Source organism: Chenopodium album, chromosome 13 (assembly GCF_948465745.1).
Source record: "Chenopodium album chromosome 13, dcCheAlbu1.1, whole genome shotgun sequence".
In the NCBI taxonomy this organism is placed as follows: Eukaryota; Viridiplantae; Streptophyta; class Magnoliopsida; order Caryophyllales; family Amaranthaceae; genus Chenopodium; species Chenopodium album.
The window spans coordinates 25,924,197-25,948,884 of record NC_137846.1 but is presented as its reverse complement, the minus strand read 5'-3'; the positions used below and the strand labels follow the sequence as shown (position 1 = coordinate 25,948,884).

The 24,688-nt window shown below is 35.2% G+C and overlaps 2 pseudogenes; both read right to left on the bottom strand.

The window, feature by feature from the left end:
• Positions 1–7,439: 7,439 nt before the first annotated feature.
• LOC145575416 (secreted RxLR effector protein 161 pseudogene) lies at positions 7,440–8,085 on the bottom strand (annotated as a pseudogene).
• A 5,068-nt stretch (positions 8,086–13,153) lies between these two features.
• Positions 13,154–15,308, bottom strand: LOC145576543 (uncharacterized; annotated as a pseudogene).
• Positions 15,309–24,688: the final 9,380 nt, after the last annotated feature.

Sequence of the window (24,688 nt, the reverse complement as noted above, 5' to 3'; positions counted from 1 at the left end):
AAGCGTTTATGCTTTTTGTATATATTTCTTGTGGGTATAGCTTCAAATAAGCTTGGGGGTGTTACTTTTGTTTGGTGATTTCTTGATCGTGTTGTTAAGGATTGATCACCCTTTTGCTTCACTTTTTAGGAAAACCGCCAAATTTTAAAAATTTTAGCCTACCTTCACCCTTTATGCCTTACGTTACAACCTTGGGGAAAGACCTTTTGACCTAGAAAGTTGAGTCATTATTCGGGGGAGGGAATCATGGGTCATTGCCTAAGGAAAGGGGATGCGAAGTCAAGATGTCGAGTAGCCCAAAAATTTGATCTTTTTCCGGTTCCTTCGCGGAATCTATGAGATGCTCACTAAGGGGAGATATGAGATTAGTAGGGGGAACGCGGTAAGACCATTTGGGATGAAAGTGGAGTGTGATAACTAGTTCCTATGCTTAGCATATTTATGTTTCAATCAACCTTAGATATCTTATAGCGTGCACTCCCTTACTTGTTTAGAAAGATTTGCATCCACTTGTGCTTGTACATTTGCAAAAGTCCTTTCATGAACATTTGTTTGCTTTTCTTGTATTTTGTTTTCTTTTTCATGCTTTGCCTTGTTTGTATTATTATGAGAGTTATGGGTAAACTCTTAGGATACCTTTACGAGAGCATCACTCGTCCTCTAAGGCGATCTAGGGGTTTAAATGGCTTGTCTTTAGTTGCTAAAATTGACCGTGATTCCTACGAAAGTGAGTTAGTGTATATTCCCATCTTCTCTAGTTTTCTCGTTTCTTTCTTTGCTTGAATAATGTCATCATTTTTCCCTTGGGTTGGATTTTGTTTTGCTCGAGGACGAGCAAAAGTTTAGCTTGGGGGAATTTGATCCGTGCCATTTATGGCACCTTTAGGCTATGTTTTCTTTATATTTCTATGCTCCTTTGTAGTCGTTTATGTCGTGTTTTTAGAGAATAATGCTCGATTCGCGTGTTTTTGTGTTAGTTTAGAGAAATGCATGCTTTTAATGGTTTTCTTATCATTTTATTCATTTCTCGACTATTTCTCTTGCTTCTATGTTTCTTTGTGTTGTTTTGTAGGTACGTCGCGGGCTATATGCATGGAAATTGAAAATAGCACCCACTAGCATCAATATGCACTTTTCGGAATTGAATTTGAGTTTGAAACAAAGGAAAACGAAGGATTGCAAAGTTTCAAATAGGACCTTTGTTCATTGCTTCAGCCATATCTCAAGTTCTACAACTCGGATTGATGTGATTCAAGTTGGGTTGGAAACTAGACTTAAAGAGCTTTCCAATGATAGGTCGCACGCCCTCATACGATTCATACATTGAGAGTTACAGCCTTCCGAAGTTAGCCCTGAAATTCTGCCGCGGGCGCGGGCTACAGTACCCGCGGGCGCGGGGTTGCTGCAGCTCCAAAACTGCCGTTTTTGGGCAGTAAGCACCCGCGGTTGTCCCGAGGGCTCCCCGAGGGTGCGGGCCTTGGCCCCGCGGGCGCGGGCTTGGGCCGCGGGCGCGGCTATCGGGGTTTCCGTCTTCCTCCGCGGGCGCGGCCGAGTTCTCCGCGGGCACGGGTTTCCGGGTCTTTTACAATTTTAAAGCTTCTTTTCTCCTTTTGTTTATATAGTTTTTGGTTTCTTTTATTCTTCATTCATGTAATTCTTTAGTTTTAGGATAGTTTTCTCTCTCTTAGGTTGAGAGCTTCTCTCTCTAGATTAGGCTAGTTTAGGAGTAGTTTTAGAGAGAGAAAGTGAAGAATTTCAATGGTGATTGAGAGATTGAAGATGCAAGTGTGACAATTGTGTTGGAGATCTTCCTAATTATCAATGAGCATTTCTAAACTCTATCTCATTCAATTGCTTTGTTTAATTTGATGTTTGTTTGGTTTGATTTTGATATTTGATGTTTGATTAGAGTAATTGTTCTTGATATTTTGTTGATTCTTGTTCTCTATAGTAAATAGTAGTTTTGATCATGTTTCTTGAGTAGTTTACTTGCTAGGGTTTGGGTAAACATGTGTGATTGATGGATTGAGATTGATTTGGGAATTTGAGTAGTTCTTGTGTTGTGATTAAATTGATTCATAGAGGTTTGCATGTTGCATAAGTTTGATTGGAGTAGCTAACCATGATTGCTAGCATTGATTGCATGATTGAATTGATTGACATGACCACTTGATATCGATTTGATCATAATTAGTTGAGTATTTGATTATGTTTCTTCATATTGTTTAGCACTAGAGAAATCTATGTTAGAGAGTGTGAGGATGATTAGTTGAATGCCCCTAATTGCTCCTACTATTTGTCTTTGCATTGCTTGGATTGCTTGACTCCCTAATTAGCTTGGTTATCATGAATGCATGTTGATCCCCACTCCCTAGTGTTTCACTTGTTTGCTTCTTGATTTAGGAAGTAGAATAGTGTCACCTTTCACCTTAGACTTCGACCTAGCTTAGGCGTTAATTAGAAATACTTGAACATAACCGTTCCTAGTGGTTCGACCCTTGACTTACCTCTATACTTGTATTTAGGTAGTTGAGTGATTAAAAATTTGTTTGACCGTAGGGAGGATTAGTTCAACGACATAGTTTTCCCCACGTCAGTGTCCGAGCCCATATGTCCGAAGAGCGTGACCAGTATCCCAAGGGAAATCTAAAAAATCCTCGAAACAGTAGCTGTTACATATTCTGTGAAACTTTTGAATTTTTTTTATATCTCACAAATATTACCTAAGAGGTGCTCATAAAATGTAACAAAAGCAGTACTTCTTTTGTCAATTACAACCAAGCTAGGTTTGGTCTAATGGAAAGAAGAATAAGGTTGAGTGTTCTTCAATTCTCTAATAGTGACATTTGTTGGGGGGGGGGGGAGGTAGTGGATTTTCTTACCTTTCCCACAATCTCCAAAATTATCTACCTTGTTAATTTAAGTTAGGTTGACCCGTGACTCCGTGAAGGGTTCTGGCTCGAAGGGCCCTACCCTTCATCTTACTTAAGAAAAAAAAGAAAACTTTGCCAATTAGATTTTTTAAAAATAAAATTGCAAATTGTAGTCTACAAAGTATTACTAACTTGTTAAAACGTTTTGAAGTTATTTGGTAAAGAGCTTATTGAGGCAAAATTAGCTTCTTTATTAACCAATATTAGCTGATTAACCACTATAATAAGTTGATTAGGGTGTTTGGTGGTAAGTTGATTCAAATAGTTTATTTTCATCAGTCTATTCAAGTTTTTTAAGGTGAAATGACAATTATGCCATCTAATTCGAGACATTTTTGATAATCTTTTCTCAACTTCAATATCAAATCAAATTCTTAGGGCCAAAATGACTCCTAAAACCTCTAAACAACATGTTTTTTGGTTTGAAAATCAAAGAATGTTTTTTTTAATTCATTAGATTTAATGGAAGGCTCTTGATAGATAGTGGTAAAAACTTATTTTTGGTTCTTTTGTGGTAGTAAATTAAAACTATTAAGAGTTGGTGGTAAAAAACAAATTTATGTTTTTTTATTTTTTTGTTAAAATTCAAAATTTCCAATTATTTTTAATAAACATTATTTTTTTAAAGGTCAATTAAATAGGGCTTAAGACTTAAGAGTATTGCGGATTAATAACAAAAATGTTCCCTCTCTTTTCTCTCTAACTCTATATTCTTCTTAAACTTTATTCTCTATTAATCCACAATTCCGTACTAGCTTATGATCCCTTACAATACACGGAGTTACCAAATTTTATAAAAATTTGTATTTCAACAATTTTTTTTATAAATTATTTTCTCTTTATAAATAGTATGATAAAGGTCAACATATATTCAATGATTCGTACTACATACTAAACTTTAGGTTGTACATACATGTATGATATGTATACCTCGTACAAATTTATACTGTACTAAAAATTATGCATATCTTTTTTAATAATAATATTTTTTTTAAATTCTCTATAAGTTGTTATAAAAATGTTTTATTGAATTTGGGAGGGAAAGATTACGTTATGTAAAATATATGAAAGATTTTTTATACATATAAATATATATTGGTAAAGTAGGAAAACATTATACGAGTAGTGAATTAAAAATTTCCTAAGATAATTTGACCAAAAAAGTAAATAAAAAATTGGCAGGAAATTATTTAATCAGATGTTGCAATGTGTCATATTTTATTCGCCTTTAGTACATAGTTATTGATTGATTGATTCTATTAGTAGTGAGCAACTGAGCACAATTCTGCATAACAAATCACTGAAATATCCTAAAGGTATGGTTGGACTTGATATTATGAATTTAAGCTTCTTTAATCGAGCCCTACTTTTTAAGTATGTTAGCGATGTCTATCTAAGGGCCTGTTCTTTTCAGCTTATTTTCAATTCAATTCAGTTAAGTTCAACTCCAATAAGTTCAGTTCAGTTCAGTTCAGTTGAGTTTAGTTCAGTTCTTAATTTATTTTTCTCATAAAATATTCAGTTCAACTCCAATAAGTTCAGCCCTGATTCCTTGTGCTCATCCATACTCCCTTTGTCTTCAATTGTTTTCCCCATAGAAATATTTCAATTTATTAATATTTATATATATATATATATATATATATATATATATATATATATATATATATATATATATATATATATATATATATATATATATATATATATATATATATATATATATATGTTTTTAGAGACACTTTAATAGTTTTAGTTGAGTATAATTGATAAGAGAGAAAAATGGTGGAACATAAAGTATTATTGTGAGAGTAAAGTAGTGATCTTTATGTACATTAGTAGTATGAGACAATCTTTAAAATATAACCTAAAAAAGAAATTGATGCAAATAATAAGGAACGGAGGGAGTATTTATTAAAAAGCTAATACCATCTTAATTCGATGAAGGAGATAGGGACAAATAAACTTCACTGGCTTGGTCATGAGGTTATAAAGGGCATAGTTAGAGTTTTGTTATGGTCGATTTTCAAGCATGTCCTAACGCACGACCCGTCGCACGACGAAAAGAAGCGACGTGCAACTGGCTAATTAACTCAGCGAAGGATAAGGATTGAACAAGTCCCATGATAACGTCATAAGATATTTTATCAACAGAATGCTTATCCAGTATAATTTAAAGTCCTGTCCAAGTGAGACCTTGAGCGAAAAGATAAGTCTAAGACTTAGTCTTCTAACGGTCGTACTACATTTCCGTAAATTGGTTAATGGTTTCCAACGGCACTCTAGCTAGGGTTACACTTGTAGTTAGCATTATAAATAGCAGATATGTTTGTAATCAGTAGATGATTCATCTCTACGCTCTTTACTCCTCTCATACTCATTGTACTCTCAAGATATTCATAGTGAAACGGTGGTCTTGCACTCACCCGCAGTTTTTCCCGCATTTGGGTATTCTGTGTCACCAAACACCTTGTCTTTCATTGCTTTACTTCTCATTCATTTATTTTCTATAGTTTAATCTCTAGCCGTCGAACGTCCCAGCCTTAGGTCGCCGTTACGTGAAATTTGGCATAAACAAGTTTCTACAGAGCTTAAACGAATTGAACTTGCGCCAATTTTATTAATGTTACAAACAAAGTGTATGAAAGTAAACCCATCATAGATTCATAGTAATACACTTACATTAGATATTAGGGAATGTTAAGAACAATAAGACTACAAAAAATCAATGGTTAAAAGGTTGGACATTTGAGCTTAAGTTTTTGGTCACCATGAAGGAAAGACACTCACTGGACTATGTAGCGAGTCTCAATAATTGTCATACTACCTCATGAAAACATCAAATCATTTGGAAAATTTTCAACAGGTGTGGCACCATAGATATTCTGGGAACCTGTATCACAGGGAGCAACCAAAAGGATGAGCAAATCTTCTAAAACTGCACCTTTTCGGAATACTACACTGTTAAATCAGCATACACAACAATACTTGAGGACACCTTTCCATGTATAAAAAATTAAAATCTAATGGGATATGAAAAACTTTCCCTGGAAGCTTTGTTTAGAGCAGTCGAAAACTAATACTTGGCTTTGTGTGTGTTCTCTGTGGCCAAGCCCTCTAGTCTTCAAAACATCTGTTCAGGAACTTTGAATGGCCTTTAAAAGTGTGATTGACATGGTCGTTGGGGATTAATCCTCGACCTAAATATCCCATTCAAATTGATCATTGGAACAAATCCTAGATTAACCTTTTCTTAAAGGATGACAAGACTCTATGTCAACTTACTATAGTGTTATTTGCAGGATTGTGGGTGATTTAGAAACATAAAAACAATGTGATATCTCAAGGGGAAGACCCTAAGCCTAACAATTTGGTCTCGTCGATGCAAGTGTGGGTTTGTATAAGCCAGGAAGTGGTGAATTATAGCTTAACGTGTTCCCAGCACAGGAGGATTCCACCTACAAGTCACTGCAATCAAGTTGCCTCAGACAGGATAACAAAGGAATTCCTGCCTGACGGCTAATATTGATGGTGCTGGGAAACAATCTAATTAAGACAAGTAAATATAAATTCTATGTAGGGATAGGGTAGACCCCCGCCATTAAAGTCATAGAAAAATTCGTCATTAACATGGTTGGCATGCCAATAAGATGCTAGTCACTAGTCAGCAGCAAAAATGAAATAAGAGGAGTATGACTACTAAAACACCGTCTATCTAGTTCTCCGTAATACCTCAGTAATGTAAGAAACACATCAATACCTATCCAATGTTAGATCATTAATAACAAAAAACATGTTCATAGCTTGAATTTTAAACATACAAACATGATTTCGAAAGCTTAATTTATGAGTATACCTCCTGCCATTGCAAGTTAACTACGAGGAAGACAAAGACCCGAAACAACCTCGCCGCGACGCAAAACAGTGAATGAACTCTTCTCAACTTTGGTGTTGCACCCTCATTCTCACTTAGATGATGTTTTGTGTTTTGAGAGATGGATGCAGTGACCTTGTTGCTATTTGAAGACTCACATTGAATTACATATATATAGGAAGTTTTGCCATAAAAAACTCCTATTTTACGTGTGTTGGTTATGAGTGGTTTTCTAAATTAGTGGGATAATGGGTAGTAAGTTTCCTTGATCATGGGAAACTAATTTCCAAGATAAATGGACCACTTAACTTAATTGATAATTATCTATTTTCAAAATAATTCAAAATATATCCAACATTCTCCCACTTGGTCCATTTAAACAAAAAACTCAATATATTAATCATAGCGACGAATTCCATAATAACGAGAACTAATCTTCCATGTATCACAATATATTCAGTTTTCCACCACTCATATAACTTAATGAGTAAACCTCATGTTCACTCTAGGTCAAACAAAATGACATTTCTTATTGAAATAACTAAATTTCCAAAAGTACGTACATAAATTCAAATAATGCAAGAAATATCAAAAACTTAATGAATAAGGTTTTAATACAACAAGTAAATGTTTCACATGACGGAACCAAGTCCCATCTTTTCTACATGACCCTTGAAACCATTAACTGGCATGCCTTTGGTCAAGGGATCAACAATCATCAATCCAGTACTAATGTGTTCTATGATCACTTTCTTTTCTTGAACACGTTCCTTTATGGCTCGATACTTTATGTCAATGTGTTTACTTTTACTTCCACTCTTATTATTCTTAGCCATAAAACTGCAGCTGAATTGTCACAATACATCCTTATTGGGCGAATTATAGAGTCAACAACTCTTAACCCAGGTATGAAACGTTTTAGCCAAACACCATGTAAGGTAGCCTCGAACAAGATATGAACTCATCCTTCATATTAAAAGTAGAAGTTAAGGTCTGCTTCGCACTCCTCTAAGAGACAACACCATCAGCTAACATGAACACATATCCTGAGGTGGATTTTCGTGAGTCAATGCAGCCACCGTAATCAGAGTCAGAATAGCCTACAACTTTAAGATCTTCTGTTCGTCTATACATAAGCATGTAATCCTTAGTACCCTGAAGGTATCTTAACACTTTCTTTGCAACCTTCCAGTGATCAAGACCTGGGTTACTCTGATATCTTCCCAATACTCCAATAGCATATGCAATGTCAAGTCTAGTGCAAACCTGACCATACATAATGCTTTTCCAACAACTGAAGCATAAGGAATATTTCTCATTTGTTCCCTTTCAAGGTTATTCCTAGGACATTGGTCTAAACTGAACCGATCACCCTTTACAATAGGTGCTACACTTGGTGAACAATTTTTCATATTAAATCTTTCAAGTATTTTGTTGGTGTAGGCCTCTTGAGATTGTTGGTGTAGGCCTCTTGAGACAGACCCAAAATGCATCGAGATCTATCTCTATGTATCTTAATGCCAATGACATAAGATGCCTTACCCATATCTTTCACATCAAAACTACTTGAAAGAAATTGTTTCACCTCATGTAACAACCCTTTATCATTAGTTGCTAGAAAAATATCATCCACATATAACACAAGGAAACAAATCTTACTCCCACTAACCTTGTGGTATATACATTGATCCATGACATTTTCTTCAAAATCAAATGAAGTTATCACTTTATGGAACTTCATATACCATTGGCGAGAAGCCTGTTTCAGTCCATATATGGATTTATTAAGCTTACAAACCAAATGCTCACCCTTTTTAGAGAGGAATCCTTTAGGTTGTCTCATGTAAACCTCTTCCTCTAAGTCACCATTCAGAAAAGCTGTTTTCACATCCATTTGATGTAACTCAAAATCAAAATGAGCTACTGGTTCCATAATCACTCGAAGAGAGTCCTTTTTCGATACATGTTAAAAGGTATTCAAGTAGTCGATTCCTTCTCTTTGAGTGCACCCTTGAGCAACAAGTCTAGCCTTATGTCTCTCAATGTTGCCTGATGAGTCTTTCTTTGTCTTGAAGACCCATTTACATCTAATGGCTTTTACACCATTGGACAACTCAACGAGTCCCAAACTTTATTAGATGTCATAGAATTCATCTCATCTTTCATGGCACTTATCCACAAGTCTGAATCCTTTGAACTTGTGGCTTGTGAAAACGTAATTGGATCATTGTCAGCTTCAACATTATAATCTGATTCTTGTAAATACACCTCAAAATCATCAGAAATAGCTGATCTTCTCACTTTAACGGATCTCCTTAAAGAAACTTGATCAATGTGTTGATCATCCAAATGTTCCTCAATTGTATTATTATCCATTAAATCATTATCAGCATTTTGTGGAACTTCATTGGCTATTGGTTGTCTTACGTCCGTTTGAACTTGAGGGACTTGAAAAATAACCATCTTATCACTTTAATTAGAAGGTGGAACTTTAGTATGATCCTTTTCAGGAACATTTCCCCGAAACTTATCACTCCCACTAACTAAGTCATTCTCAAGAAATTTTGCATATCTTGATTCCACAATTCTGGTGCAGTGAGATGGACAATAGAATCTATACTCCTTAGACTTCTCGGCATATCCAATGAAATACCCACTAATAGTCCTTAGGTCAAGCTTCTTTTCTTATGGGTTGTAAATTCTTACTTCAGACGGGTATCCCCAAATGCGCATATGGCGCACACTCAGTTTCCATCCTTTGAACAACTCAAGAGGCGTCTTAGAGACAGCCTTAAAAGGAACACAGTTTAATATATACACTGCCATCTTAAGAGCTTCAATCCATAAAGATGGTGGAAGTGTAGCATTGCTTTGCATACTTCTCACCATCTCTATTAAGGTCCTATTTCTTCATTCTGCTACACCATTCTGATCCGGAGAACCGGACATGGTGTATTGGGAAACAATCCCATGCTCTTGAAGAAATTTTGCAAACGGACCACATGCTTGTCCATTCTCGGTGTTTTCACCATAGTACTCCCCACCTCTATCTGATCTCACGATCTTAATATGCTTACCACATTGTGTCTCTACTTCGGCCTTAAATAATTTAAAGGCATTCAAAGCTTCATCCTTGGAATGAAGTAAGTAAAGATACATGTATCGCGAATAATCATCAATAAAAGTAATGAAGTATTTCGGATCTTTAGCGTTCATGTCCGGACAACAAATATCCGTATGTATGATTTCTAATAGGTTAGAACTCCTCTTAGCACCCTTTTTAGATTTGTTAGTTTGCTTTCCTTTATTGCAACTAACACATGTTTCAAAATCAGCAAAGTCTAGAGTATCAAGTACCCCATTCTTTACTAACCTTTTGACTCTCTCAATGGAGATATGTCCTAATCTCCGGTGCCATAGCGTATAGGATTTTTCATTCATAATACATATTTTTAAACCAATATTAACATGCAAGGAGTTATGTGTGATATCATTTTGCAATTCAAGACAATATAAACCATTAGACAAAATACCATAACCAATAACTTCAGAATTTCTTGATAAACTGAAACCAAAAACTGAAAAATTAAAGAAAAATTCCAAAGGTACAAGTCTTGAAACTGAAATCAAATTTCTAAAGAAATCTAGAAAATAAAATGTCCTTTATATATGCAAAGTAAACCACTACTTAGAGTTAAGCTGCATGTCCCAACTACTTCCACATGCGAACTCATCTTGTTGCCAGAATAGATGTTATGTTCACTGCCCATTGGTTTCCTTAGGTTTGTCATACCCTGCAAGGTATTCGAAATATGGATTGTAGTACCAGAGTCAATCCACCATGTATTAGAATTAACATCAACCATATTAGATTCATAACAAACAAATGCTAGAAAATTACCTTTCTTCTTAAGCCATTCCTTAAACTTGGTGCAGTCTTTCTTCATGTGTCCCTTCTTTTTACAAAAGAAACGCGTGGACTCCTTCTTAATGGATGACTTTGCTGAAATCTTTCCCTTTCCCTTTTCCTTAGTGTGATCCTTTTTCTTCGTTTCTGAAGTTGTGAGATTCACCTTTTCACCCTCTTCCATAGCCAATCTTCCCTCCTCTTGAACACACATGGTCATAAGTTTATTAATTGACCATTTATCTTTATGTGTGTTGTAAGAGACTTTAAAAGGGCTGAATTGGTTAGGAAGGGTGCACAGAATAAAATGCACTAGGAAAGAGTCAGACATGGTAACTTCTAAATCCTTAAGTTGAGCTGATATATCCCTCATGCGCATGATATAATCACGCACTCCCTTGGTCTCAGTGAGCTTCATGGATGAAAACTACATGATTAAGGTGCTAAGAAGAGCTTTGTCAGAAGTTGCAAACTGCTCATCGATGGCCTTAATGAGTTCTTTGACATTAGTATGCTTATCGACAGAACCACAAATACTAGCACATATTTTAGTTTTTATGAACATAACGGAGAGACGGTTAGACCTCTACCACTTTTCATAAAGACTAATTGCATCTTGAGTGCTATCCTCCGTTATGGCAGGTGGTTCGTCTTTCCTAATAGCATGGTCAATATCCATCCATCCTAATTGCAGTAGCACTCTTTCTTTCCACACCTTATAGTTATCACCCCTTAGTTCAAGAATGTCACATTTGACATCAAAAATATTTTCAGGTAAAACTATTGCAAAATTAAATAAAAATAAAAATGCTTAATATCAATATAGACTGTAAAATAAAATCATGCTTTACCAATGTAAATCATGCAGAAAGTACATAAATCTAGTGACATAAAACTTGCCTATGGGCTAAAGTTCTACTCAATTAGATAAATATAATATAATAATCATACGGTGAAGCTATTAAATTGTATCAATTTCTTAATTTCCTGAGGGAAATTTAAGAAACAAAGTTTGATACTTCACTCTAATTAATCATTCTAATATAATAAAATTCCTGTGGGTAAGTCTTATCATACCATAGAAGATTAATTACAAACAAATGACTAGTTTCCACATGTGATTTCTAAATAAAATTTTAATAAATAAAGGTGTTGTGGCTACTCCCTAAATAATAAAATTTTAAAACACTTGACATTTACATAATTTAATTCATTATTCAATTGGTCCAAAATGAATAACAAACTACTAAAGTAAAATCCTTAAACAATGATGTATCACAAAATAAAGTATGCAAATAATTATTGAGCATCATGTTGACTATTAATGCGTTGCACATGGAAAACGATCTTACGGCAATAGCACTAATAGAATCCCTTTTCTTTTATTTTAATTAATCACATACTATATTTATGTAGCAAGATAAATGCAAGTATATTATACAAACATTGAAACAGTGCATGCAGAGGGGATATGCATACTTTATACATACTTATATATGCATAAATCAAATAGATATGTAAATGTATAAATATGTGACAATGTATACGATATACACAGAAACATCAAGTATTAGTGATACATTAACATCGTAGCATTCATACTCCATATAAAAGAATTTATTATATAATAGCATGTATAAAATAATTGCCCAACACCATATTGTATTGCCGCATCACCAACTAAAGCCGTATCTAAAAAAATATTGACGATTCTAACTAAGAAAGGCAGAGGAAAGCATGGCTCTGATACCAAATGTTAATCATTAATAACAGACAACATGTTCATAGCTTGAATTTTAAACATACAAACATGATTTCGGAAGCGTTAATTTATGAGTATACCTCCAGCCATTGCAAGTTAACTACGAGGAAGACAAAGACCCGAAACAAAGTTAACTACAAGGAAGACAAAGACCTGAAACAACCTCGTCGCGATGCAAAACCATGAATGAACTCTTCTCAACTTTGGTGCTGGACCCTCACTCTCACTTAGATGGTGTTTTGTGTTTTGAGAGTTGGATGCAGTGACCTTGTTGCTATTTGAAGACTCACGTTGAATTACATATATATAGGAAGTTTTGCCATCAAAAACAACTATTTTACGTGAGTTGGTTATGAGTGATTTCCTAAGTTAGTGGGATAATGGGTAGTAAGTTTCCTTGATCATGTGAAACTAATTTCCGAGATAAATGGACCACTTAACTTAATTGATAATTATCTTTTTTCAAAATAATTCAAAATATATCCAACATCCAATGCCTTTTGAATGATATTTTAATACAGGACAGTAGTTTCCAATTACATAATTTCAATGATGTTCTAGACATACTAATGCCCATAAGCTTACTAATTATATTTTCTTCATAACGATGCTAACTGGATTGCTCGATTTCCAGGATGCACAGAACCAATCTTGGTGTAAAAGGAGTGATCAATCTACTACTCACCCAACAGCAATGCTCTAAGAATAGCTTCAGCCTTCCCTTCTGCTAAGGGAAACACATGCCCTGCCCTGCCAACTCATGGTACTTAATCCATGGAAGTCTTTTGGCAATATATCTTTGCAACGTGACCGGTACAAGAGTATCCTCATCACCCTGCCATAGATGCACCAATCCTTGCTTGCTTTCAAAGGGGTTCGTGAGGTTCATTGGACTAAATTCCCAGTTCCCAAATCCAATCATCATGTCTTGATGAAGTGACTCGAATTCTCCCTGTTGCTTTGTTTGTTCCTGTACGAAAATCCACAATTTTTCTTGGTAAGTATTATATTTATTATCCGTGAGATATCAAATAGTGTCCCGGAAATTCAGAGAAAATACATGCATCAATTTTTTTACTACTACTTCTCAGAGTTCACTTTAACAAATTTAGGAAATTACTAGCTACTAGTTACTCTTTTTCAAAATCGACTTTGAAGATCTAAGATCATTATTCTTGACCATGAATGATGCACAGTTATGATTTTACCAAAAAAAATACGAAGTTGGCCTACTAACTAGCTATTTTGAGGTCGATGTAACATTTAGTTTATAGCTTTTCCTACCTATAAACGAAGTCCCAAGAAAAATATCATAATTGAGACTGATTTAGATGTTATAGGATTATTAGCAACGGCAGATTGGAGAATTTTCAGGCCATGTTATGTATAGAATCCAGTAAAAACATAAGATTTACAACGTTAGACCAAACCTAATATATGAAGATAACTAACCTTGTGATTAGTACCGTCAGAGAATGTGATGTTGGAAAAGATTTCATAATCTTGTCAATTGAATACAATTTTTCCAGCAGCAACACTAGAAGCAGGAAAGAGCTTTTGAGTGTTCCACCAGTAAGTAAGCCAAGGAAAGTAGTGAACAATCCTTACAGTCCATTGGTCCTGTGGCAGCTGCTGTCGAAAGGCTTCATGAGATAAGCTCTCAGGGAAACCACTCCACCAGTAATTCACAACTGGTGCTAACAGCGCTGCCCCTGCAAGCCTGCAACAACATGCCAATGAATAATTCCATGTAGTTCTAATTCAAATATTCTATATGACCTTACATCATTATGTATATATTTGCATTACACGAGTATATATAAAAAATTGTTTGCTCATTACAAAATCAACACTGTGTGACTATCATTTGGGTTAAAGTTTACTTGTTTTAATTTACCTTATAATCATATAATTATGCTTCTAAGAAATAGTAATAGAAAGTCTGTTCATAAGTGCTATACTATGTTGCTGATGTTAAAAAAAGAGTAACTGGCTGCGCACCTATGGCGAATGTACTCGAGGGAACCCCAGACTGTTTGGCCACCCGTGGAAAATCCAACCAAATAAAATTTATCCCCGAGCTTTAACTGGTCAGCGAGCTCTTCAATATCCAAAGCCATGCTTTTCATTGTTCTCTTGGGATCAGGGTCACTCTCTCCATAGCCTGCCCTATCAAATGACACTATATACAATCCCAACTCTTCGACAACTTCCTGTGAAAATAGGATAAAATTAAGAATGAAGCATATTATTAATGTTTATTTCAGATCACCAAAAGGATATAGCATTGTTCCTCTAGTTGTATAAGGGACATTTTATTGTTAATTTCTAAAGCTAAGTCTACGAAAGTGTAACTAATATGTATTTGTTAATGTTCAATAGATATCATATTGAATTTTAGATGCAGGAAAAACATAATATAAATGCCTTGAGTTACAAGAGCCGACAGAATTGAGCTTACCATCCATAGAAGCCTGAAACGCATTTTAGCTCCTAATAGAATCAAATAACTATAGAATTGGCAAAATACAATTGCATCTTTAATAAGAATGAAAACTATATAATTACCTGAGGAAGATTAGATGCAATAATGACATCATGTCTAGAATTTGCAAAACCATGAACATATACAATCTTAAACTTAGCATTCTCCTTTGGTACACCAAACTCTTTGTAGGCAAAATGTCTACCATCCCTCAGCTTCACCCTTGGTGCTGTTACGGGTGGTCCACCAGGAAGCCCACATATCCGCGGTGGTGGAGGCAGCGTTGACTGACAGATAAATGTCACTGCAATGGAGATCACTAGGATCACTCCAACGCTCTTCAACATGCCTAAGAAAACATTTCGAATAATAAGTTTGGATACACCCTTAGTCTCTAGTTAAACACGTTTGGCCATATTATAAATATTTTAGCATTATACAACAAAATCGTTCATCTTTTATGATCACGGGAACATATAATGCCAAATATAAGTATAAGCTTAGATTAGCCCAAAAAATGGATGGGAAAATGATTAACTATAGCATTAATTAAAAAACTTCGTAGATAAGAAAAAAAGAAGATTACCTTATGTATGAATGTATGATATATTTAAAGCTTCAAAGATAAAAAATTAAACAAGGACTTAAAACTTGATTGTAAGTTTGTTGTGATAGATAGTAGAATAGAGAAAATAGAGGTTTATGAGAAAGAAAGTCAACACCAAACTTCAAATTTATAGATGATGGCCTCGTGGGGTGGGTGTACCACTACACCAGTATCTTACGTGCTCATATGTAACGACGGATCCGGATACATTATTTTCTAAATACTTTTTGGAGTTACATGTGACTTGTCTGATGTACAAGTTAATATAAAACTATTTAATTGTCAATGACCCTGGTGAGTGGTGATTAAGGCTGTGTTTGGTAAACAGCTTATTTGAAGAAAATTAGCTTATTTGACCAACATTAGCTTATTGATTATTAAATAAGCTAATTAAAGGTGTTTGGTAGAAAACTTATTTAAAGAGCTTATTCCACTTAAGGTTGTAAAAAACTAACACGATACGATAACCCGACACGAACCCGACACGAAATAAGCGGGTTTGGGTCAAGAATTCTCAACCTATTTACATAATTGGGTCGACACGAACACGACACGAAATTAAACGGGTTAGGTTTAGGTTGAAAATTTCAACCCGAAACTGACAGGCATAACCCGATTATATAAATGGGTTGAATGACAACTCGTCAATCCGAACCCGACATGCTTAATCTATTAATTAAGTAGTAAAAAAAACTGAATTTTTTTATTCAAAACTTATTATTTTGTAAATTACGTTGACTCCATTTATACATTTTGGTAATTTTTTGGCAGTTAATTTGGCAAAAAGCTTTAAACCCTTGTGGTATCTTTTTCTGAAACACTAGCTTTAATCTATTGTAATATCTTTAATGAATTAATGATGTCAAACTATTTTATTTTTGAATTGAATATTAATTAGTTTATTACAATAGGTGGGTAAAAGGTTACACGGGTAACCCGTTTAATAAACGGGTTAGGTTTGGGTCAAGGGTTTTTCAACCCGTTTAATAGCGGCACGAACACGAATCTGATACGACACAACCCGTTTGACAGCCCTAAATTTCCACTAAATAAGCTCTTTTTGAAAAAGCTCCTTTTAGAAGCTTTTTCAATTAGCTTATTCATTAATATATGGTGAAATGACACTTATATCCCCATTTAATTTAAAATCCTACCTAAACTACCTATCCCACATTAGCTTATTGGTCATTTCATAGGGGTTGGGTTCAAATATTTTGGTAGTGGAAAAAGTAAGAGAGAGAAAGGTAAAAATACAAAATTGCCCATGTGACATATTGATAAACTAAAAAGTAAGTGTGAAAAAGCAAGGGTATGTTGGGTATTTGTAGTGTGAACACAAATAATTTTTTTCCTAAAGAAGAAATGGTGCAATATTTGTGAAACTTCCTAAAAAGGCAAGTGGTGCAATAATAAAAGAACGGAGGAAGTAATATTTTTATTTATTTTATATATCATAAAAATTGCTGTAAAAATTAATTAAGGCCCTAAATCTTCATTTTTCACCTTACAATAATAATATTAAATTATGTGAATGGATGTTCAATGAAATTACAATAAGGAAATATTTGAATCGATTAAAAACAAATCTCAATCTAATATGATTGTTCTATTGTATTTCGTAGCTTTAAGATACTAAAATTACTAATAAATGAGTAATGCTTTTTTTTTCCAAATATAATTAACAAGTGATCATTAAGTCTTGAATAAAAGTAATAGATTTCTTGAGGTGCAAAGTGAAAACATGGATACTCCATATCTATTTATAGCTAAAAGTACAAAATGTACAATACAATATTGATCAATGATACTGAAAAGTGAAGTTTTTGAACTTCCTTAAGATGAAAAGAATGAATCAAGCAATGGTGCATGTTTACCGACGAGCTTAATCAAGTGTATGATTAATCGTTGTATCTCATGGTGCAAGGATTGATGATTCGATAATGAAAGTGTTTGGGTAACTTAGGCTCGTATGCTAAGCACCTCATACTTTGTGATGCAATGATGATTGTGATAATGATGAGTGATTCAAAGATGACAAGGCATGCTTCAAAGTCGTATCAAAATTTCATGACATAGGGTTTCTAAGGGAAGATTTTTTTTGTTATGTATTTGTGACGTGTGTGGGAGTGACACTAAGGTAGGCTACAAAGTCTAAGGGTATGGAGAAAAAATATTTTGAGAAGAGTCAAATGATGGTGACTCTTAGGCTGGGTAGGCTAATGAAATAAGGATCAAGCCCCTAAGTCTAGCACTAAATGGATAGGGATGAGCATTGGAGATTCCTTGATATGATCATGCATGAATGTGAATGTGAATGAATATGATAAATAAATATTACGGCCGCACCCCAATATGAAGTTCCCTACGTATCTTGTCAAATTGAATTGCTTGTCTTGAAAATAATGTATACATGATGAATGTTTGTAGGCCAAGAGGCTAAGGACAATTACATCATGCTGTAGGGATTTATAGGTACTACGCAGCGGAAATAAACATGAATCATATTCATACAGTACCTAGTCCAAGGATCTAATGCATAACACATAAAGCACAAATAATCGTACCTTTGAAGCGTGATTCCACGTGCGATCGAGCAAGAACAAAGGGAGATAAAGAACCCCAAGCGTGATTCCTCTACTTGGTCCACGGGCACAGATTAAGACCTCCACTAATGCTAGTTAGTCGTGACTGAACGCTTCAATCAACCTTCAACGGAGAGGAGAGACATACTAACCAAGAACCACCACGATAACCACCACACGCGCCACCAAGGGGTGGCCGGCCGTACGGACGTGAGGGGAGGATGAGGGCCGTGAGTTAGAGAGAAGATTAGGGTTTTGGGATTGGTTGCATTGATGTCAAAATTCACAGTATGTGAATTATGACTGCTTCATACAAACCCTAGGCATGGATCTTATTTATAGATCTCATCTCTAAATAAGAGCCCATGTCAAAAGCCCAAAACCTAATTCCAATCTAACCATGCTAGCCCAATCCAATTCATGATTAGTTAATTGCTCATGAGGCCCATTAATGGGCCTCTTACTTGCTTAACCCAATACCCTTGTGTGTGACCAATATAGGATCCATTCTAAAGGGCTTTGGACCATTTGACTAGCCCAAAGATCATCTCTCATAGCCTAGCAATAGAGGATGACGCCCCAATAGAATGAACTTATTATCTCCATAATAGTGATCCTTAATATATCTAGTAATTGCACTTATCGAAGACATAATTCCTTCACATGCGACACGATCCACGAATGCACTTAGGCCATGAAGCTAAGCGCGGTAATTTGTTGACAATTTATGTTGCTTAGGTCAGGAAACTAAGAATCATATGTAGTGTATGAAAAATAAATAAACCATCATGAAAGTTGCTTAGGTATAGAATCTTAGCACGTATACAATGTTGATTTCTGAGTATTACTTAGGTCAGGGAGCTAAGAGTCACATAGTGTATGAAAAACAATCTTGATGAGCGTTACTTAGGTCTGGAAGCTAAGCACGTATGTAGATGAAGTGATTGTTGAGTATTGCATAATGAACGTTTCTTAGGTCAAGGAGCTAAGCACGATATTCTTTGTATAATCATAGATCTTTGATATAAATGTTGCTAAGCACTTTATGCAATGCGTGAAACAATGAATATTGCTCAAATCAGGAATCTAAGCAAGTATACAATGTTTCTTTTAGTGAATGTTGTCTTGAAAGAAGATGAAGCATGTGCGGTATGAGAACAATATTTCATGATAAAGGGTTCCTAAGGGAAGGATGATATGTCTATGTATGTGTGAAAGAAGTATGTGAATGTGATACTAAGGCCGGCTGCAAAGATTATGGTGATGGAAAGAAATGTGAGAAGAGTCGAGATGGTGACTCTTTAGGTTGGGTAGGTTAATGATGGGGGTTCTAGCCCCCCAAGTTTAGCTCTATATGGATATAAATGTTTTGACTCGATCATGTATGAATATGAATGTGGTTGCACCTCGATGTGAGGTTGCATACGTATCCGTTAGGAATCAAGCCGAACGTAGCTTTAACCGAACTTTGCACAAGTGTATGTACACCTCAAAGAGGTCTTTTGAGGGTTATAATGTGGTTAAGCTGATGGTTCAAAGAAGAAAAGGGTAAAGGCTCAAGACCTGAGAGAAGCCCCCCAAAGATATGCAATTGTGTTTTGAAATTTAAAATTTGGAAGTTTTAGTTTTCACTTTTTTTTTGTTTTGAATTTTTTTTTCTTTTTCATTGTTTTGAATCAATGTGGGAAATCTCGGATCATGCGGTCAATCACTCACTTAGCATTCATGTTTCTCAGGCACAGTTTCAAGCACTTGATGAGAGACACGATTCGAGACGTGTTCATATCAAAGACATTGGAACACTTGCCCTTAGACATACATTGTTTTATTTTTATCATACTTTTTTGAACTTGCTTTTGAATGTTACACAAATTGCACACCTTCCCATCCCAGGGTTAGGTGAATGTGGGTCGAATAAATTAAGGTCAAACGTTAGACGATGCTCAAAATGGTTAATGAAGAAGTGGAATATATGTTTGAATGGTTAAAGGAGAAATAATGGGTTGTAAAGGTACCTCAAGTCATTGGTGTACCTTGTGTTTGGTTCGGCAACTGATTTTTTTTTTTAAAACAAAAATGACATAATCGAGATGTAAAGGAATAATGCTTATTTTATTGATGGAGATGGTGAAATCATGAAATCTTTGATAAGAGCTTGCCGTGCGCCTTGTCTTCATTACTTTTTGCCGCCTGGAGGGACAGGAAGTTTGTTTGCATCTATTAAGTCTTCAATGGCGTCCTTCAAATTCCAACATTGCTCGGTAGAGTGACCCCTTCCTTGATGGTAGATATAATGAGCATTGGGGTCCCACCAGGCGCTCCTTTGTTTAGGTTTTGGCTTTGAAAATGGCCCGATTGGTGTAATCAAGCTTTGGCCGTAAAGGCGATCAAAGAAAATGTTGTATGTCATTCCCAAAGGAGCGTAAGATCTCCTTTTCTTTTGAAGGAGAGTGTAAGAGCTAAAACTTCATTGAGATCCATTTTGTTGATATTGCTGGTAGTATTTTCGGGCTTAAAAGATGAAGAAGAAAGAAGGTCGTTTTTCTTGTTTTTCCAAGTCTTATTATTGTTACTACCAGCAGTCTTTATTAGCTCATTCTCGATATTGATGCCGATATCATATACAGCTTCGAAAGTGTTCAATGGCAAGAATTTGAGATGTTGCATGTACTTGTGAGTTAGATTTTGGATAAAGAGACGAACCATCTCCTTTTCTTTGGGAGGATCCACCAAGAGTGCAGCTATTTCCCTCCACCTGTTCAGATAAGCAGTGAAGCCTTCATTCTTTTTCTGTTTGAGAATGGAGAGTTCACGTTCAGAAGTTCTGGCTTGAATGTTACACTTGTAACAATTCATGAAACTTTCGGTGACATCTTGACAAGTTGCAATGTGCTTAGCATCTAGAGAATAAACCATTGTTGACAAGCATGCTCTAAGGAGAGAGGGAACACCGTTGGGAAGATTGTTACATCCAATCCCTTGAGAGCCATGGTTGCAAAGAAGGCCTTCAAATGGAATATTGGATTATCAGTAGACTTAAATTTTGGGATATCAGCAGTGGAGAACTTCTCAAGGAGTTAGTCCTTGACGGCCAAAGAAGTGGCAGGTTGCTCCATATAGGTAAAATCTTCAGAAATTTTGCTCACTTGTTCTTTGATTTTGTTAACTTTAGCAACAATGACTCTGGTTTGTTCCATGGTATTGACCTTGGTGGTAAGGGTTTGCATCATGCCAGAAAGTGCCTCAATGGACTTGTAAATGTTCTCAATATCTTCTTTAGTGGCCATTGGAATGAACCGAAAGTAATTTGAAGGTAATAATTGATGTGGAGATGGTGAAGTTTTCTTTGAACATCTCTTATGCTTAAGAGGTTGTTGTGGTAGTGACTCAAACTGCACCAATCTACCCCTGCTCCTTGACCAAGTACTGTGAAATAATTAAAATAAATTCACTTAATGGTTTGACTCACTTCTCAAAATAGGAAAGAAAGGGGGAAAGATAGACATTTGAAAATAGGTGAGAAAAACTCCACTCATTTTTATTATAACGGAAAACGATGCATGCATGGTCCTAATATACGATCATAAACAATAAAGTGTGTGCAACAACTCAACAAATGTGATTAGGTGAGTTTATAAGACTCATGGTATGATCGCATGGCTAGACATGAGGACGTTGTAAGAAAACAAAGGACCCCTGGACCAAATAGCACGAAAGACTAAAAGACAAATTAACTTGATTAATTTTGTCCATTTTTAATGTTTGTGCTATTTACTAGGTGAAAACGAGCCATTGACAATCGTTAGTCATAAATAAAATAAAATTAACCACAATCAAAGACAAAGAACACATGTCAAGATTAGCACAATAATCACAATAGAATAGGACGATTGACTATAAAGTTCTAGAAGAGTTATAACTCATGGGAATAAATAAATAAATAAAAATAAAAAACTACAATCCTATGTTATATGAGTTACACGGATTAGAGGACTAAGAGAAGTACAAGATTGGCTAAGACTAGGTTGACTCAAAATAAAATAAAATAGAAAAAGAAGGTTGGACGCTAAAAAGAAACCAAAACTGGATAGGCTGTAGTATTTTGGTAATAACTTTGTATATGTGACTCTAATTGGGACGAAACCAACTCCAAATGAAAGATAAATCTCGGGGCTACAGATCCATAGATAGCACGATACGTAAATCTTTCTATAACTCCGTCTATGACCAAAACAAGTTGACTCTTATGCAGGATACGGGAATAAAAATCCGGGTTGACTCAAAAATAACTAAAAGAAGACTATGACTTGACTATAATAAAAAAAAAAGGATTAGATAAAAGAGAGAAAAAGTTATAAAATATAAAAAAAAGTCACAAAGAAATGCACACATAAACACATTGTCACGCATGGTGCAATGAAGTTCACAACCGAGAGTCAAGTTCTATGTTCCATTATGGTCAAGCTTATTTGGGTGCCAAAGGATACCATGATTAAGAGTTTGGACGCGTTAGCAAGGCAGCCTCCCTTGAGGGTGTATGTCATAAGGCGGCTCTGCAATTTCGTGATGAAATCGAACTCAATTCCATAGTTTGGGTGGATTTAAAAACTAGGATGAACCCTTGCTTATTGCCATGAGCGTTTTTGGGTTGATATGGCTTAAATCCCCTAGGCTAGCCACATACGTAGAACACGTACTATTGTGGCAAAATAGGTAAGCTAAAATGTTTATGCATATGTGTCAATGCCAATTAAATCGCAGGAATACAATTCAAGAATCTTTCAAGTCTCATCCACTCATCTCAATTAAATATCGATCACTCAAATTGATAAATAACCAAGAATCCTCCCAGTGGAGTCGCCAAATTGTAGGCGTCATTTAAAGTGCGCCTAAATTAAGTATGTGTGAATATGCTTGACACTCATAGGAAGTGGGAATTGAGGACAACGATTAGGGACAAATAAAGTAGGGAGCTGCCAACAAGTTTTTAAGGAACTTGTAAACCGTTATGGATCATAAAAGGCAACCACTATAAGGGACAGCGATAGGTAACAACGATTGACTCGTGAAGGTTACACCCCATTCATAATCCATGAGATTACTAACTCCATATGGTTCGGAACCACGAAAGGAGGATCGAGGATGATGGTACGAAGTGAGTCATGGAGTCACATTCGCCTGTATTGGCCTCTACTCGATTCTTATTGTGAAAAGTACGTATTTCATGCGATCTCAAAGGCATACAAATAAAGATTCAATTTTCTCCAAACTATAATTATGCTAAATTGGTTGAATATTAATGCAACTTATAATTCTAAAGTATTTTTGATCACTTAATTAAACAACAAGAATAAAACGGAACCTAAACCGATTGGTCAAAATTATCTTATTAGGTGTGATATCAATTACATATTCTCTTTAACATGCAATATGGTGATCAATAATTAAAAAAAAAAAAGAATAAAAATTAACATTGGAAGCAATTTAACAATAATATCGTTAGTCAAATCAAATCATAATAATAACCTAATCATGATACTAGCAATATGAAATAAAATAAGTAATTAAATTAATTAATTACTCACATTCCGCGCGTTCCTTTAAATTCCTACATCATGAATAACTTGTTAGTAACTTCAATCAAAATATAAATCAAATTGAAACAATTAAAGTATATAAAAAGTAGAGTAGATTTGGTCCAAACCCTCAATTTATTCTACCTTTCACGCCTTAGTTTAAGGATGGAACTTCGGGTCAAGTATAGACTCATTGGAGTGCTTAAGGGAAGTATTATGAGAGATAGGGAGGCTAGTATTTAGGCTAAATCATAAGAGAGAAAGAGAGAATGACTTTGGTGTATAAGAGAGGAAGAGAGAATGATTTTTGGTGTTCCAAAATTAAGGAAATCAGGTTCGTATTTATAGAGAAAAAGAGTAGGGTGAAGCACTGAACCCCAGAAGTGAAGAGGCGTCGCGAATCCTTATTTAATTGAACTCCGCGTCATGGTGTGTGTGCCATGACATGGTGCTGGATACCGTGACACGGTGCACAGCACCGTCACGCGGTTTGCATACTGTGGCGCGGTATTTTTCTATTTTCACGCATTTTTAAAACTATGATAACTTTTGATCCGTAAATTGGAATAAGGCATATAATATATCATTGGAAATATTATTAAGTCTACGTTCCAACCCAATTAGAATCAGGTCAAAATCATTTGTAGATTTTAATATATGGATGTTTTAGTGAAAGGGTGTCGTTTTTGGGCCGAGTTTAGTGTTTTGCTCATATCTTCTTCATTTTAAATCGAAATCGAGCTTATGATATATAGTTGGAAAGCTTATTGAAAGGCCTATCCAAACAAAATAATATTTATATCAAAATAATATGGCCATTAAATCAGTTAAGCTCGGATTTATGATGTGGACATGAAAAGAGGAAAATAAGTCATGGTTTGGGGAAAATGGGCTAAGAATTGCGTTGGTTCATGAAATGTATTGGAATTGAATATGGATTTAAGTACTCCAAGATTTAATAC